At 43.9% G+C, this 17,446-nt stretch overlaps 1 long non-coding RNA gene across 1 annotated transcript in view; it reads left to right on the forward strand.

The window, feature by feature from the left end:
* Nucleotides 1-10,129: 10,129 nt before the first annotated feature.
* Nucleotides 10,130-17,446, forward strand: part of LOC307017354 — a 527,538-nt gene continuing 520,221 nt past the window's right edge. Inside the window, exons 1-3 of the long non-coding RNA XR_013802142.1 lie at nucleotides 10,130-10,291; nucleotides 10,656-10,716; nucleotides 10,794-11,201. This is a non-coding gene — a long non-coding RNA (uncharacterized lncRNA). The remainder of the gene's footprint in view (nucleotides 10,292-10,655; nucleotides 10,717-10,793; nucleotides 11,202-17,446) is intronic.

Below are 17,446 nucleotides of genomic sequence, written 5' to 3' on the forward strand. Positions count from 1 at the left end.
GTGTTAAGGACTAACGTTTATAATAAATACATTTGTATTGATTTTAAGATATTTTCATACAATCATACGTATTGGGATCATTTGTATTAATGTGGACCGGAGGGAGAAGAGCATAAATTTCACTTTCCTTTTATATTTCCATTACAACTTTGGTCATGAAGAATATGTTTCTCTGTTGTCCACGTTAATAAAGCATAAAACAACAGCATCAGAGCACGGTGCAGAGTCTCTAGATGAGTCCCTCGTTCTTATTAAACATCCATGTAGTCCGTTGTATAGAACACTGTAGTTTCCATAGTTTCACCACAGCACCAGACGCACACAATGACGTACGCTGGCGCATCATAAACACGTCAGATAGTGAAAGTGCATTCGGATTCTCTAAAGTACCGCAGTCTCTTCTCCTAAGTCCTTTTGAATTCTCCTATCCACTATCCCTTGACCCTGTGACGTTTCACTCAGAGGTCAAGGAATAAGAGATAGGGTTAGAAGTTAGGAGCTGATTTTTGGATTATCGGAACGCAACCCTGGTGTAAAGCCGCTGGCTTCATTCAATTCAACTGCTGCAGATTAGTTTAACAATCATTCAAAACTGGACACAAGCCCCAACATTTCCATGTGCATCGCTCTGGGGCCATTTAAAAAAGCCTGTTAGCCACTTTAATTTTCAACAAAAATTGGGGCTTCACACCAATATCGTCAATATAGGGGAAGTGAATTTATGGCAACAAATGACACGTCCAATTCATTATTGATGGCCATCTTGAAAATGGCCACATCTTAGATTTTTTTTTTTGTGGCTTTTTCAAAAGAATAACCACAGAGGAGTATATGTGCCAATGAGAAACTTGTATCCACTTTGGAAAGATTTCCCTGTTATCTGCAGTACTAAATTCCTACACTTTGAAATGTTTAGTCTTAAAAACTGACGATTCAAAAAGCATACTCTCTTAAATACATGTGCTGTGTCGTTAACTCATGTTTAGTAGTTTGTCTAAGGGGAAGGAAAACGCCGCCCCCTCCCCCCCCATTTTTCTCCTCTACCGAGCGTGATTTGCAGACTGCATGCACCTAAAAAAATTGCACTAGACACATGGGCAAATTAATTAAAGGGTTATTAAAACATATTATGTGTATAAATTACAGTTACAGACAGTACACAAAGCCTTAACATATGATGTGCCGTTTCAGGAGAGCAGCGTCGAAGCTGGCATTCTGCACACCGTTTTAACATCATACCTGCACGCGCTGCATTTAATATTTAACGATAGCTAAATAAATTCGGATAATGCTGTTTAACTGGATCTTTCTGCAATGCAACTCAATTCACCGAAGCCTGATCAAACAAACGAGGCAGGCGGCCGGCCCCCTTCGACCACAGGGCAACATGGCTGTGTTCCCTGCACAGCTAGCTAACTGAGGCTTACCTTCAGAAAAAGCTTCGGTTTAATGGGCTGACGGTAGGCCCGAGGGAATGCACCGGGTCTGTGGTATACGCGGAGCGGGTCGAAGACACACAACTACCCGAGGGCTAAGTGTCTAACTTTGGTTGGGTAGCAAGGTGATCTTTGGTACTGAATAACACAATAGCCCCACCGTAGCTAACAACCAGCACCGATCGACCCCGTTCTGCCCGCCAACAGCAGCCCCGGAAGTGACGTCAGCGCGTAGGGAAGGCATTGTGGAATCTGAAGTCTTTATCCTTACAAAAACCTTTTTTTTTAAGGGTGCTATAGCTGGCGTCTTCATCAATTTGTCACCCATTACTGCTTCAAATATTTTATTAATAGAGTACTACTGTACTCTATTAATAAAATAGCAAAATAAAGCAAACATTTAGCAAATAAGCAAACATTTAGCAAAATAGCAAACTTGATGACACATATGGTGTAACCATAGACTGTATATATAAATGGACGTAGGGTCCGTGACGTCACCCATAGGATTCTGCAGTTGCCGAGAAGCCCTTAGTAGGTGGAGTCAGCCACTAACGGCTCGACAGTGACGTCAGAGTTTAACTCCTGCCTGCTCCAGTGGCGAAGTCACGCCCATCTACTTCCGGTCCATGGGACCTTATTTCGGAAAAATTATGTATTGAAGTCAATGGAGAGAGAACACTTATCTTTCGATCCCGTTTAAATTGTGCCACAAATTACACATAATATGTTTGTCAATCTTAAAAAATCATTTCCATGTCAAAAAAGTCACAGTTTGTCGTAAAACTGTTGAAATATAAGACTATGAAAAATACGCAACTAGAAAGACTACAAATCCCAGTCGCGTAAGTGATGTCATAACTGATGTCACAATTGTTTTCCTCCGCTAAATATAAGAGATAGCTAAGATCAGCGCCATATAGAGAGAAGGGTTACGACAACGGAAGTCCAAAATGCTTGATCCTCACGTGGTTCAGGGAGACTCAATAGTTCCCCGGAAATTCGTGGTGGGACATTTGAATGCATGATTACCGGAGATAGAACTATGATTTTTGGTAATATGTAGTGAATAAAGGTTTTGATTTGCAATATGTATACAACATATGGATGTGTATGTAGTTACATCAATATTTAAAAAAGTAAAATTTGCTAATATTTGAGGATTAAGATAAAATAAGAAGAACTTTATTGATACCAATTTGGGAAATGTTTGCGTTGCAGCAGCAAAAGACAAGGCATTGTACATTAGACAGTTAAAAGACTAGAATTAAACAATCGAAAATGTAAACATCTCAAATAGAAATAAAATAGCAGAAAATATAATTAGCGTGAACAGCTATCTTACCTGTTAACATATACATGTAAAGGCCCAGATACACCGGCCCGAAATCGGCAGTAAATGGGAGTCAGGCCGAACATGAGCGTGGGCACGCCCTATTCGGAGTGGTGTGCGCCGCACCGTCGGGTCTTTTCTGCCGACCTGACGCCTTTTCTTGCCGATTCAACATGTTGAATCTGTGTCGAGAACACCACTGGAAGTCGGACAAAGGGATAACACTGATTGGCTGTTCAGCTAGCGAATCAGTGCATGAGAAGCGTTAACGGAAGTGAGGGAGGTAAACAAATGATTTAACACAAGCGTGAGTCTAAGGGCTGCTAGCTCCAGTACCTCCCGTTCGTCCTGCTCCTGTTCGCTCATGTTTTCAATGGACGAGAGTAAAAATGGAAAGAAAAACGCTATTTGTTGTTTGTTTATATCACGGAGTCTGTTCTTCTTCTCTGTTTTCCGGTTTTTCCGGTTGTTGCCTCTTTTTAATTATGAATACACACTACCGCCGCCTGCTTGTAAGGAGAGTTATTGCCACTCACGCATACGCAGTTCATACGTGCTCGGCTCGGATTTGCGGTGTGTTCCAGTGCGTGAAGTCGGCAAATACGCAGGAGAGTCCGGCGACGCAACAGTCGGTGTCGGCGTCGGCAACTTCTCAGGTGACTGGCCGGTGTATCTGGGACTTTAGGCTAACGTTGCCTTGGTTAAAGAGCCTGTTGCTGTTGTTTATTGCTTTGAATTATTTAAAACAAATATTATCTTCTTAAACTTGAATGGTAGTCAGGAGCATCACTTCGTAATGTTTGATATATTTAGAGGGAGGGAAGGAAGGCTTCAAAATTCAGATTAGATTCATTTCTACCATTTCTTTAATTCATGGTGGTTTCAGTAATCCCCTGGTAATTGAGGACATAAGTAATCTAAATGAGTAATGTCATCTTTATGACTTTCAGAGAGGACAGGAGACCGACAGGTGACTATCAAAAGACTAGCAGCAGCAGCATGATGATGATGTTAAATGTGTTGTTTTAGGAACATCCATGTACATACATGGAATTCAATAAACATTGAATAGCATATCATGCAGTTTGTCTGTGCCTTTTCCTCCGTGTTGTCCTGGCATATAGTCTCCCCCATGATTTGCTGTGCTGCCGTGGGATGCTCCAATCGCTGAGAGAAAGGAGTACAAATGTACGGTTTTCCCACTGACACAGAGTGGAGGAAAGAATGGCTGGCTCAAGTCAGCAGGAGCAATTTAACTATCACAAAAGACAACAACAGCAACAACAACAACATATGTATAATCATATTTTTCACAAAACGAAGACCACACCATTGGGAAGCTTAATGTCTATGTAATCAAAATAAGGAACAGGGAGAGGCTTGCAAAACTCTGGGAGTTGAGACTCAGGCGCAAGGTGAGGGTCTCATTGCAGGTCTTCAGGCTACATTGAATGCCCCTGGGGTTCTTGTGCTGAAAGAGGGAGAAAGGAGAAAGGGTTAGATACATCTATATAGCAACCTATAGGATGGGAAATTGCTGACCTATTTGAAACTTACCTTGTTTACTCTCCCTTTGCCATCAATCCAAAATCAGCTGAGCTGAAACATAATACAGACAGGTAATAATCAACAGAATCACAAGGGCTCTGCTAAAAACAATCACTCATAAGTAACATTTTGTTTACTGTTTGGAAGTCTCAAATATCCACTCTAAATCCATATCAATAGCGATGTATCACAAAAATAGCTCTCTTCCTTATTATTGTGTAACGTTAACTACATTATACTAGCTTGAACTCTAAGATGGAGATCCTCATTTCACCACCTCCACCCACTACAATCACACGTCTCAATGTTATCTTTAACTAATATGTAACTCCCTCCACCCCGGATAAAAGCACGTTAAGAAGCCCCTTTTCTCTAATTCCAGAACGTTGGAGGAAATAACAGTAAGAGAACGGATTAATAGGCTGTTCGTGGTTAACGTGTGTTGCTAACTTTATCCGGTATCCTAGCCTAATCTTATGGAAGCCCATTTCCGCCACTTGAAAAAAATAAAATCCCAATGAAAAGTCATAATTACGAGATAACAAAGTGGAAATGATGAGATAAAAAGTGATAATAATGAGATAAAAAGTCATAATTATGAGATAAAAAGTCATAATAATGAGATAAAAAGTCATAATTATGAGATAAGAAAGTCGAAATTATGAGATAAAAAGTCATAATAATGAGATAAAAAGTCATAATTATGAGATAGAAAGTCATAATAATGAGATAAAAAGTCATAATTATGAGATAAGAAAGTCGAAATAATGAGATAAAAAGTCATAATTATGAGATAAGAAAGTCGAAATAATGAGATAAAAAGTCATAATTATGAGATAAGAAGTGCGCATGCGCTGCAGTGGCGCTGTCTTCAAAGGTCCCTTCATCACCTTGCTGCTCTCCACCATGCAAACAGCATATAGTCCTAAATAAGTTAACTATTACAGGTGACTTTTGTAAATGTTAGATGTTACATATAGCCTATATTGCAGCTAAACTACAACAATGCAGTTCATAGCTTTGACATTACCTGTTATGAACTATAATATATATGCCTATAGTTTTGTGGTAGCGTTCACGCCACTAATGACAATAGTGTAGGCATACTGCTGCTGTGAGTTGCTTGCCTAACTCTAACCCGTGAACGTTACCACAAAACTATAGGCATTTAGATTATAGTGGAAACCTGTGATCTCTGTGATCTCTGCACACCTCGTTAGTTCAAATATAAACATCTGTTTCATGGAACACGATGATGTCATCGCTCCAACTGACATGCTCAGAGCAGCAGACTTCAGATAAAGGTTAATGGTCCTGCCCTCAACAGCTCTACGTCAATTACGGGGTGTCATCATCTTATGACGAAGGTCAAGAGAAGAGAGAGAGTAATGTAATCTCCAAAGACTGTATATATAAATGGACGTAGGGTCTGTGACGTCACCCATAGGATTCTGCAGAGTTGCAGAGAAGCCCTTAGTAGGCGGAGTCGGCCACTAACGGCTCGACAGTGACGTCAGAGTTCAACTCCCGCCTTCTCCAGCCTGCTCCAAATAAGGGCAAAGAGGCGGAGCCGAGGCGGGACCTGCTGCCACCGAGCTGAAAGTTCCAGAGCTAGCTGAAGCTGCCAAGCTAAGCTAACATGCTCCCCATCTGCACACTGCCGTGGCATTTTACGTTTCTAAGGTAAGCGGACATGAAACTATTCAGCAAAACTATAAATAACTAGAGAATGCAATTCCTGAAGAAATTGCTAGTGGGAATGCTTTATGCTGAAAATCTGACGCTAAACTGCTATGTTGAAAATGATACATGAACACTGGGAGCTTGAATGTGTGATGAGAGAAGAAAAGAAAGTGAAAAGGCTTGGAATGGCAGTAGAATATTTGAACCGCAAACTTCTGAACTAACTTGATGGCGAATGATCTGTCGCCATGGCAACGGCATTTGATGACACCCCATAATACGTTTAGACGCGTTAATGGCTGCATTGTTACCAAACCTGTGAAGTTTTGGGCTGTTTGGATTATTTTCACTGGAGTTATGAGAAAACCGTGTTTCAAGGCGAGCATTGTGTTGCCATGGCAACGGCATTTGAAGAAATCTCAAAACGGTCCCGTAGATGTCTTCACGGCTGGACTGTTAACACACATGTGAAGTTTTTGCACTTTTTGACAATTTTCATAGGAGTTAAAGGGACATCGTGTTTTATGGCGAGGGATGCGTTTCCATGGGAACGGCATATGGTGAGATCTCAGATTTGGCGTAGAGCTGTTGAGGCATGGACCGGTGATATACAAGTGAAGATTGGGGGACGATTGGACCGTGTCCATTGGACTTATAGAGACATCATATTTTATGGCGAGGGATGCGTTTCCATGGAAACGGCATATGGTGAGATCTCAGATTTGGCGTAAAGCTGTAGAGCCATGGACCGGTATAATAATAATCATAATAATACATCATATTTATATAGCGCCTTTCACGAAACCCAAGGTCGCTTCACAAGTCGGGCAGGGGGGGGGGAGTAGGGGAAAAGAGGCAGACAGGTCAGGGAGGGGGGGGCAAGAAAGTAGCGGAAAAATTAAAATAAACCTATCAAACTAACTATATAGTGGGGAAAGCCTTGGTGAAAAGGTGCGTTTTGAGGGCTTTTTTGAAAGTGTCCAAGTTGGGGCGCTGCGGATTTCGGGGGGGAGAGAGTTCCAGAGGGTGGGGGATGCTACACTGAAAGCTCTGTCACCGAAAGTCCGCAACCTGGTGCGGGGGGTAGAGAGGAGATCCTGTTCAGACGATCGGAGCTTCCGGGATGGAGTGTGGTGGCGGAGAAGGTCAGACAGGTATTGGGGGGCGAGGGCATGGAGGCATTTGTAGGTCAGAAGAAGGAGTTTATATGTGATACGGTGCTTGACTGGGAGCCAGTGGAGGTGGATGAGGGTGGGGGTGATGTGCTGCCAGGGCTTGGTGTGAGTGAGCACCCTGGCAGCCGAGTTCTGCACATACTGGAGCCTGTCCAGGGCTTTACTGGGAACCCCGAACAGGACTCCGTTGCAGTAGTCCAATCGGGAGGAGACGAATGCACGGATGAGGGTCTCGGCCACGGAATCGGAGAGTGATGGTCGTAGATGGGAGATGTTCCTGAGGTGATAGAAGGCAGACTTGGTGACGGATTTGATATGTGACTGAAATGAGAGAGTTGAGTCAAGGATGACACCCAGGTTACGGACTTCGGGAGACGGGGAGATGGAACAGCCGTCAATGTGGAGGAGGAGATCCCCAACCTTCCGGAGCAGTGCCTTGGGGGCCACAACCATGAGCTCAGTCTTCTTACTGTTGAGTTTGAGTAGATTTGCTGTCATCCAGGTTTTTATGGCATCGAGACAATTGACCAGAGACTGTGGAGGGAGCTGGGCAGATGGTGAGGTGCTGAGATAGAGCTGAGTGTCATCAGCATAGCAGTGGAAATTGAGACCGAAGTGACGTATGATCTGGCCAAGGGGGAGCATGTAAATGGTGAAAACTAGGGGACCAAGCACGGAGCCTTGGGGGACACCATGGTTGACTGGGGCCGGGGGGGAGGATGAGCCGCTGATGCTGACAAACTGAGACCTGGTTGAGAGATAGGACTGAAACCATGACAGAGGTGTGCCAGTGATGCCAAGGTTGTCGGAGAGGCATTTCAGGAGGACTGTATGAGAAACGGTGTCAAAGGCCGCAGAGAGGTCGAGGAGGATGAGAATACTGATTTGTCCGGAGTCAGCAGCGAGAAGGAGGTCATTAGTGATCTTGAGGAGGGCGGTCTCTGTGCTGTGATGTGCTCTGTAGGCTGACTGTAGGGGTTCGTAGAGCTCATGGTTGGACAGATGTTGATGAAGCTGGGCGGCGACTGCTCTTTCCAAGGTTTTACTAAGGAAAGGAAGGTTGGAGATCGGTCGGTAGTTGTTCAGCTCCTCAGGGTCAAGACCAGGCTTCTTGAGGATGGGAGTGATGGAGGCGGTTTTGAAGCAGGAGGGAACTATTCCAGATGACAGAGAGGAGTTGATGATGTCTGTTATGATGGGGCAGAGGGTGGGAAGGCAGGCCTTGACCAGCACCGTGGGCATGGGGTCAAGGGAGCAGGTGGAGGCCTTAGCATTGGTCACCAGCTTCGAGACCAGTGGAACATCCACTGGGGAGAAGGAGGAGAGAGAGCATTGGGGACTGAGGGGTTGAGCTGGGAGTGTGCATTTCTGTGTCAGGGGCCAGTGCAGAGAGGGGGAGGGGGCGGGCACCAGGAGTTGTTGATGAATGGAGATCACCTTAGCCTGAAAAAAGTTGAGGAATTTGGAGCAGAGGTCAGGAGCTTCAGCAGTGTACGTGGCAGGGAGGGGGCGGAGCAGTCGGTTGATGGTGGAGAACAAGGATCTGGGGAGATTTTGTTGTGAGGTGATGAGGGAGGAGTAGTAGGCGGTCTTGGTCTTGGAGAGAGCCTCCTTGTAGGACCTCACATGGTCCACCAAGGCCATACGATGGACGGTGAGGCCAGTTCGTCTGGAAAGCCGCTCCAGCCGACAACCAGTTTGCTTCATTGTGCGAAGATCAGAGGTGAATCATGGTGCCGGGCGGAGAAAAGACACCGTCCGGCTTCTGAAGGGAGCCAGAGAGTCCAGGCTGAGAGAGAGGGCAGTGTTGTAGCGGGCCACAAGTGAAGATTGGGGCACGATTGGACTGTGTCAATTGGACTTACAGCGACATCCTGTTTCATAGCGAGTTGTCTGTCGCCATGGCAACGACATTTGATGACACCCCATAATACGCTTAGATGCGTTGATGGCTGCATCCTTACCAAACCTGTGAAGTTTTGGGCCGTTTGAAGCATTTTCACTGAAGTTATGAGAAAACCGTGTTTCATGGCGAGTATTGTGTTGCCATGGCAACGGCATTTGAAAAAATCTCAAAACTGTCTCGTAGATGTCTTCACGGCTGGACTGTTAGCACACATTTGGCGTAGAGCTGTTGACGCATGAACCAGTGTGGTAGAGAGAGAGAGAGAGAGAGAGAGAGAGAGTGTGTGTGTGTGAGTATGAAATGAACAGTTAGAACTGCTGTCAGTTGGAGTGATGACATCATCGTGTTCCATTGCACAGGTGTTTATAGTTGAGCTAACGAGGTGCCTAGACTTCAAAGGCTTCATTGTTCTGAATGAGAGATGAACCTCTTATATGTGAACGTTTTGTGGAAGAACGATAACAGATATCTGTGAAATTTCAAAACGTGAAACATGTCAAGGAAGTTGAGTATCTGAAGTGTAATTTTTGTGTAGTTTCGGGTTAATAATGTGGCCTTTTTGGCAGTTTAACTAAAGGTGTGCGGCTGCTGCTGTGAGGAAATATCTGCCTGAAATGACAATGGGCTTTAATGGAGACATGTTGAACGTTTTTGTCACTTCATGCCCTCAAGAGGCACTTTGTTTAATTATTTTTGCTTAATTATTTGTCATTTTTCAAGCCACGAGATGTTTTCCTATGTTTATCATGAAAAAGTATGTCTCAAGAATGTAGGGTTTGGGAATTATGGCAGTTTAAAAAAAAAATATCAAGGCACATTTCAAGATTTCTTACCCTCTAGCTCAGTGGTCACCAACCTTTTTAAGCCCAAGATCACCGACCTCGGCCTAGGTGAAAGGCGAGATCTACCTATTGCAGAATTGAGTGAAAAAGACGGCCCAGACAATGCTTCCAATTTGAGGCCTTTTATATAGGCTGATTGCATCTGAATTACTGTTACAATGAAGGCTCCATAATCAGCTCATGACATATAGGCAGGGGCAGCGCCATATAGACTGAGAGTTACGTCATCTCCGTTCACTCCAATGGACCACTTTTTTACAGCAATGGCGGATCGTGGAGCCTCTCAATCGTTCCCCGGAAGTTAGCGCCAAGGCTAGCAGAGCTGTAGAGTTGCAGCATAATAGACCGTTCGTGACGGACTTTTAAAGGTAAGAAGAAGTTTAAAGATTTATATTATAATCTAATTCAAATTAACATGTGTATTAAAGGATGTCAGTGGATTATCCCTAAATTAGTAGATTTAGGGAACGTTTACAGATAACAGATTAAGCTACCGGATCAAGTTAGCAACACACGTTGAACAGCCTTTTAATTGTAAATTCCGTTCTCTTAATGTCATTTCGTCCAACGTTGTTGAATTAGAGAAGAGGGGCTTCTAAACGGGATTGTATGCGGGGGTGGAGGGAGTTAAATATTAGATAAATATAAATATGTAAGAGTGAGTGATTTTAGCAGAGCCATATTGTGTCCTTGTGATTATGTTGATTATTACCTGTCTGTATTATGTTGCAGCTCAGCTAATTTTGGATTGATGGCAAAGGGAGAGGGACTTAAGTGAGAGTGAAAACACAAGGTAAGTTTAATACTACTGTTTTATATAAGTAAGCATACTAAACATGTATTCTATCACTGTATAAGTAATCTTGTTAGTAACCTACTGTATGGCAGGTGGAGGGGCAGTGATGTTACAGGTGGAGGAGCAAAACTGCAAGACTGCAAACTCACAAGACAGAGAAATCAAAGTTTGTTCTCCAGAGAAGAGGTTGATTTCACTTCAATTTTTTATTTCATATTTTCTAAAAATGTGGAAATGGCAAAAAAAAAAACTTGAGAGCTGTAACCAAGACAACTGTAACAACATGAGTAGAGAGCCACCAAGGTTTTTCAAGTCCCTCTCTTACTCCATTTTGCCAACCCAAACTTCCAGGTACATGACGGGACACCTTGCTTGTTTTTGTTGTTTGCGCTCCTCTGGCTGGGTGCTGGCAGGTGGAGGGCAGTGATGTTGGCAGGTGGAGGGGCAGTGATGTTACGGGTGGAGGGGCAGTGATGTTACGGGTGGAGGGGCAGTGATGTTACGGGTGGAGGGGCAGTGATGTTAGCTGGGTGCTGGCAGGTGGAAGAGCAATGTTTAGTCCAAATATTTCCATTGCAACGACTAATGGAAATGATTGCAGCTGTGGATCTGTTTGGGGGTTGCTGGATGCGGTAGCTTGGCTGCTGTTGTTCCTTTTCACCTTTTTGGATTGGCTCTTGCTTCCAAAATGGCCATCTTTTAATTTTTTATTTCTTTTGTCATTTCTGATTTGTTTGGCCTCAATTCTCAGCCTCAGCCGTATGAATCTTTTTACGAGTTTTTATTGTACTCCAAAGCATGACGGAAGCCTGCTGGAGAGGGCCTGAGCTTCTTTCTCCAAGACACCCACTGCGTTGGGGAGCTGCATGGGGGAGGAACCAGTCTTGGTCCTAAATAGTTCCTCAATCTGGTGAATGAAGTCAAAGGCTTCTTGGGAGGGACGAAAAAGAGCACCTGCCTTGAAGTCTTTAAAGTCCACTAACAAGCTGTTGTCACCAGAAGGACTCTCATCATGGTGCTCTGTTGCAACTTTGCATTTTTCACAGATGCTGGCAAACTTGATGATTTTGTGGACGATGTAGCCTGCAAGATGGAAGAGAATACATTTCTCAGTTTTTGTGAGGTCAGGTGCAGCTGCTCTGTTCACCGCCATCAGCTGTTCCACTCTGACTGATGGAGTGATTTTTGGCTCCCCTGTGTCCAGGAAGTCTGCCAAAAAGCTACTGTGGTCTTGCTGATAGCTCCCAGAGCTGATGGTGGTGAGGAACTGCCCCACAGATATGATTCTCAGTGCATGATGGAATTCCACTGGAGTTGGGACAGGATTTTTAGACCTCACACACCTTCAAGGCAGTCTTGTGTGAACCTTGACGTTAACACAAACCTGTGTCCTTGTGTAAGCATCTCCTCTTGTATGGCCAAAATTGATGTTGTTGCCATTATCACCCCTGTTTGAACAGGCTTCCAACCTCCCTTTTGACCTATCTTTATCCAACGAAACAGATGGACGATGTTCTGGAGGACAGTGATGGCCTTTTGGTACTCCTCCATCTTGAGCCTGCTCAGGGCTGTAATTGGATGGCGAGATGACATGAGATCAAACCAACGATCAACCTGCTCCAGGAACCACGCTGTCGTCAGGTAGGACAGAGGGCGGTTTTCTTGCTGCACCATGTATTTCAGCCCACCACTTGTAGCCTTACTGAACACATTTAGAGCAAGACCAACCTTCATCTTATCAAAGTGACTTGGCTCGATGGCTGCAGCTGAAAGATGGGGAGCTATTTTTAATGCCATCCCTTCCTGAAAGGTCAATAAGTCCTTAATGGGGGCCACAGAAACCTCGTTAGAGGGGAGGTTCTCTCTGTTAACAACATCCTCAGGAATTATGAAGACCTGCCCACGGACAAGGGCACTTTTTAGATTTTTTACCAGATGTGGGACATCGGGCATCAAATAAAGCTGCCTGTCTGGTTTTGCTGGATGTGGCACCGATGTTTTATTTTGGTCCACCCCAAAGGATTTCCACATGGCTCGGTTAGGGCTACCCATGTCGGTGGTGACATCAAGCACATGTAGCCCTATGGATGCTGCCCTCTGTATTATATCAATAATGATTGGCCTGTACTCTGCTCCATTGGTAGAATTGCCAGTGTAATTATATGCCACTACTTGCTTCCCCCGTGTTGTGTTTCCAGCCAACATAAACACACAAGCATGTGTTGCCACTCCACTGTGACCTGGTAAAGTCACATCACCGTACAGTTTGCCTGTAATCATGTCCAACTCCACACTTGGTGTGATTGCCATTTCATCCAAGGTCAACACACACTCCCTTTCAAGGTCTGTCAATCTATCTGCCTTCAATTTTAGGAAATCGAAGACCTCTGTCAACACACCAGGCTCAAACTTAACACATTGCATCCTTCTTTGCAGTGTCCTTATTCCTGGAAGGGGAATCTGCAATTCCTGGAGTTTTGTAACCTGTTGGTCCGCACGCAAAGCAAATTTTTAAAGCCTTCTTAATTGTCTCATTGCTCCATTTCATCCCCCTTTGTGGTGAGTCTGCCTAATGCCTTAAAGGCCATGTAATGCATCTAACACAGGTGTTTTTTAACATGTAGTTTAGATATCACCAGAATAAAAATAAATAAAAATGTTTAAAGTTTGGTCATAATTAAATGACATATACGTTAAAAACCGATGTTGGTTCCAAAGTTTGCCGAGTACGCCCCCGATCACTCCCGAACGAGCGGTGACGTCACACGTGGCAAACATTGCCATTTGATCAAATCAGTCCAAATGGCAAGCAACGCGATAACTTCATACAGCGACAGCGAGAGCGATCATTCAAGCTCAGATTCGGTGGGTTATCTGGATTCAGTTACAGAAGTAGAGAGTGAACCAGCTAGCCTTTCACTTCAAGGCATCTTGCCTTATCAGTAGGCCTACGAGCCTCCTGCCCGGCAATCGAACAACGAGGCAGAAACTTGTGAAAGAGAAGCGGATTCCGCAGCCGGCGAGACTCGAGTCGGCAATACTGAATGGTAAATTCTGTTTTATTTAATTTGACCTGCACTAAATGTCGATCTTAATTTGTCATCTGTTCCTCACACGTCCGGCAGATATTGTTTTTTTTTTTTATGTTATGTACAATATTCAGGTGTACATGTCAATGCTGTGAAAGCATGCCCACTGCAGATGAATGTGTATGCTGCAGAGAGATCTGGCAGGTGATGGAACAAATAGACAGTTTGCAACCTACTGACCAGATAGCAGAGTCCTGCATCGGGTCGGGTAACCGCGGGTACCCGACGGGTGACCCGCAAAAAAGGTGATTTGCGGGTGGTATTTTTTCAAACGCTTTTTTCCGGGTTCGCTTCTGGGTAAAACAAAGATGATGCGGGTCCGGTTGCGGGTGTTGCATAATAAATATATTTAAACAATAATAATTTAGTTTAATGTTTAAATCCTCAGACCTCTCCTCCGCGGGACCGAGCATAATCATAACCTCTGCAGCGCATCTATCTGCTGCTGAGCGCACCACATTCTGAATGGCTGAGGTGAAGCTCTCTAGCGGAGAATACACCATTTTCAATAACTCTTCTTCAAGAGCGAAATCCAACGTCTGGGAGGCTTTTGGTGTCAACCTAGATGGAGAAAATAAACAACATTCCAGGCTTTTTGAACCAAATATGCAACTGCGTGTTAATAATTGCACGTTGTCACTGCTTATATAGGCTATATGCGGGTTCGGGTCGGGTTGCGGATCTTGTGCCGGCGGGTCGGGTCGGGTTGCGGAACTAATTGGCAATATGTGCGGGTAGCGGGGCGGGTTCGGTACTGCACGTCACGGGTGCGGGGCGGGAGCGGGTCTTGAAAATCAGACCCGTGCAGGACTCTGCCAGATAGAAGACACCGACGAGAAACCAAGCTGCATTATTAGCCACAGGCTTTAGAGAAGGCTGTCTCAGTGTTTGGACACTGAAAATAGCGTATCTTCAATACAAACAACAACACAGAGCAGTTGATGGCCCACTACACCAGTAAGTAAATATTGATTGACCCAACTGCCTATTGCAGCTTTGCTTTCATATAATACTTTTAGTCGCTACAGATATGGTACACTTTTAAAGATACCATTAAACTCTTTCAAGCAGTCAAAAACAGCTTGGCTTTTATTTTTTCTGTGTATGCAAGTTCAATGTATGCTTGGGAAAAGAAACAACTACACATGTGAGGAAATATATAAGAGGTCTATGATTCTGTCAAGCAGTCATGTATAACCTCATATTTATTTTGTACAAGTAAAATACAAATATCATGTTATAAGCCAATTTGTAACCATTGCTACATAATAGTACTACATAACATTTTATTTTTCTCCAAATATATTTATAATCTGTATACTTTTTTTTCATTAGGAAGTATCGATATACAGCTTATCGACAGTTTGTACGTTGGTGCTGGGGTGCACTCGGCCCAAAAATCAGAGTCCCGCTGCCTGCATGTGCTGTAACCGAGATACGGAAGACTTACCCTGAATCGGGAGGCCGCTATCAGGGATTTCAATGGCCAAATCTGTAATTTGACATAAGTCATGCAGCTGAACTGGTTAAAATGGTTTCGCATGATGTAAATAATTTACAAAGTACATCATTTACAATATTATTTTTCCAAAGAAACATGTAAATAGAACAACATTTTCCAAATCACAAGTGTGTAAGATTGTATTAATTTACTGTTTGATAAATAAAAAAGGGTTATTTTGTTAATTTTTCACTTGTAACATTTTACCTTTATTGCAGTGTACATTAGTCTATTTTGGTATGTGCGAGCCCACAAATAATTAAAAGTGGTAAAAATAATAAAGATATTCAGACGTAATTCCCCAGCTGACCCAGACATCAGCGCAGATTCTGGTCCAGGCTCTCGTCATCTCACGCCTAGACTACTGCAACTCCCTCCTGGCTGGTCTACCTGCATGTGCCATCCGACCTCTGCAGCTCATCCAGAATGCAGCGGCTCGTCTGGTCTTCAACCTTCCCAAATTCTCCCACACCACACCGCTCCTCCGCTCCCTTCACTGGCTTCCAGTAACTGCTAGAATCCACTTCAAGACACTGGTACTTGCGTACCATGCTGTGAATGGATCTGGCCCTTCCTACATCCAGGACATGGTTAAACCGTACACCCCAGCACGTGCACTCCGCTCTGCGTCAGCCAAACAGCTCGCTGCACCCGCACTGCGAGGGGGACCCAAGTTCCCGTCAGCAAAAACACGTGGGTTTGCTATCCTGGCTCCAAAATGGTGGAATGAGCTCCCCATTGAAATCAGGACAGCAGATAGCTTACACATCTTCCGACGCAAACTGAAAACTCATCTCTTTAGACTCCACTTCGAGCGATAGAATTACTAACAAAGCACTTATATACTAATAAAGGGCTGGCTTTCTAAATGCCAGTTGAGTAGCACTTGAAATGTTTGGCTCTATGAAACCTGATGTACTTATATGATCCTGTTTTCTTAAAGGTTGTATCTTCCTGGTCGAATGCACTTATTGTAAGTCGCTTTGGATAAAAGCGTCAGCTAAATGCAATGTAATGTAATGTAATGTAATGTAATTCATTTTTGGCCTTACTTATTTCACTTCAACTTTTATATATTTCAGTCACTAGGCAAGTTCACTGTACTCTGGTGACATTTAGCTCAAGCTGGCATAACACCTGTAGTAACTTAATTCTGACCCGAGTTTTGTGCACAATCTTCCAGCACCCATGATCAATGTTTATAGCAATCAGGAAACATTCACAGCTCACAACTACACATCGCTTCCCCATCATGAATTGTTAGATAAAAAAAGTTTAGCGAGGTCCGGTTACACATATGTTGAGCGAAAATAGCGGAAGGATACAAAACAAACAATCTAGACGAGGCTGGTGTTTGCCACGTGTGACGTCACACAGCTGGGTTAATGGCTGGCAAGCTTTTCGCTACCGGAGCGGAATAACACGGGAAAGTGGCACACATTTCATGTTATTTGGGGGGTATTTATGGAAAGAATCATTGATGTTGATATGTCAAATGAAACAGTGGAAAGTGATGAAGCGATTTATTAACACAGAATAACATTTATTTTGGACATTACATGGACTTTAAGTTGGTCTTTTGAAAATGTTTTCTTATATTTCTTGTCCCTAATTTTCATTGTTTTCTTGAGAGCTGCATTTTCCTTCCTGATTTTTCTTAGTGCAGCCTTTGCTTTTTTGGTGATTCCTTCTTGGCTCTTTAATTTTCTCTTTAATTTTTTTAACCAGCAGCCAGTATGCTGACTGGCTGCTGGTTCCCTTGTATGCTGACTGGCTGCTGGTTCCCTTGTATGCTGACTGGCTGCTGGTTCCCTCGTATGCTGACTGGCTGCTGGTTCCCTTGTATGCTGACTGGCTGCTGGTTCCCTCGTATGCTGACTGGTTGCTGGTTCCCTCGTATGCTGACTGGCTGCTGGTTCCCTCGTATGCTGACTGGCTGCTGGTTCCCTCGTATGCTGACTGGCTGCTGACTGAGTGGGTGGTGTCCGCCCTCCCTGTCTCTCCTCCCTAGCCATGTCCTCTCTTTCTTCACCCTCACTTTCCTTTCTCTCAGTCTCCTCATCCCTTCTTCCCTCAATCTTTGAGACTAATTTAAGTAGAAGACATGGCACTGTACATTTTCGAACATTTAAAATAT

The sequence above is a fragment of the Notothenia rossii genome, assembly GCF_949606895.1.
Source record: "Notothenia rossii genome assembly, chromosome: 8".
NCBI classification, from domain to species: domain Eukaryota; kingdom Metazoa; phylum Chordata; class Actinopteri; order Perciformes; family Nototheniidae; genus Notothenia; species Notothenia rossii.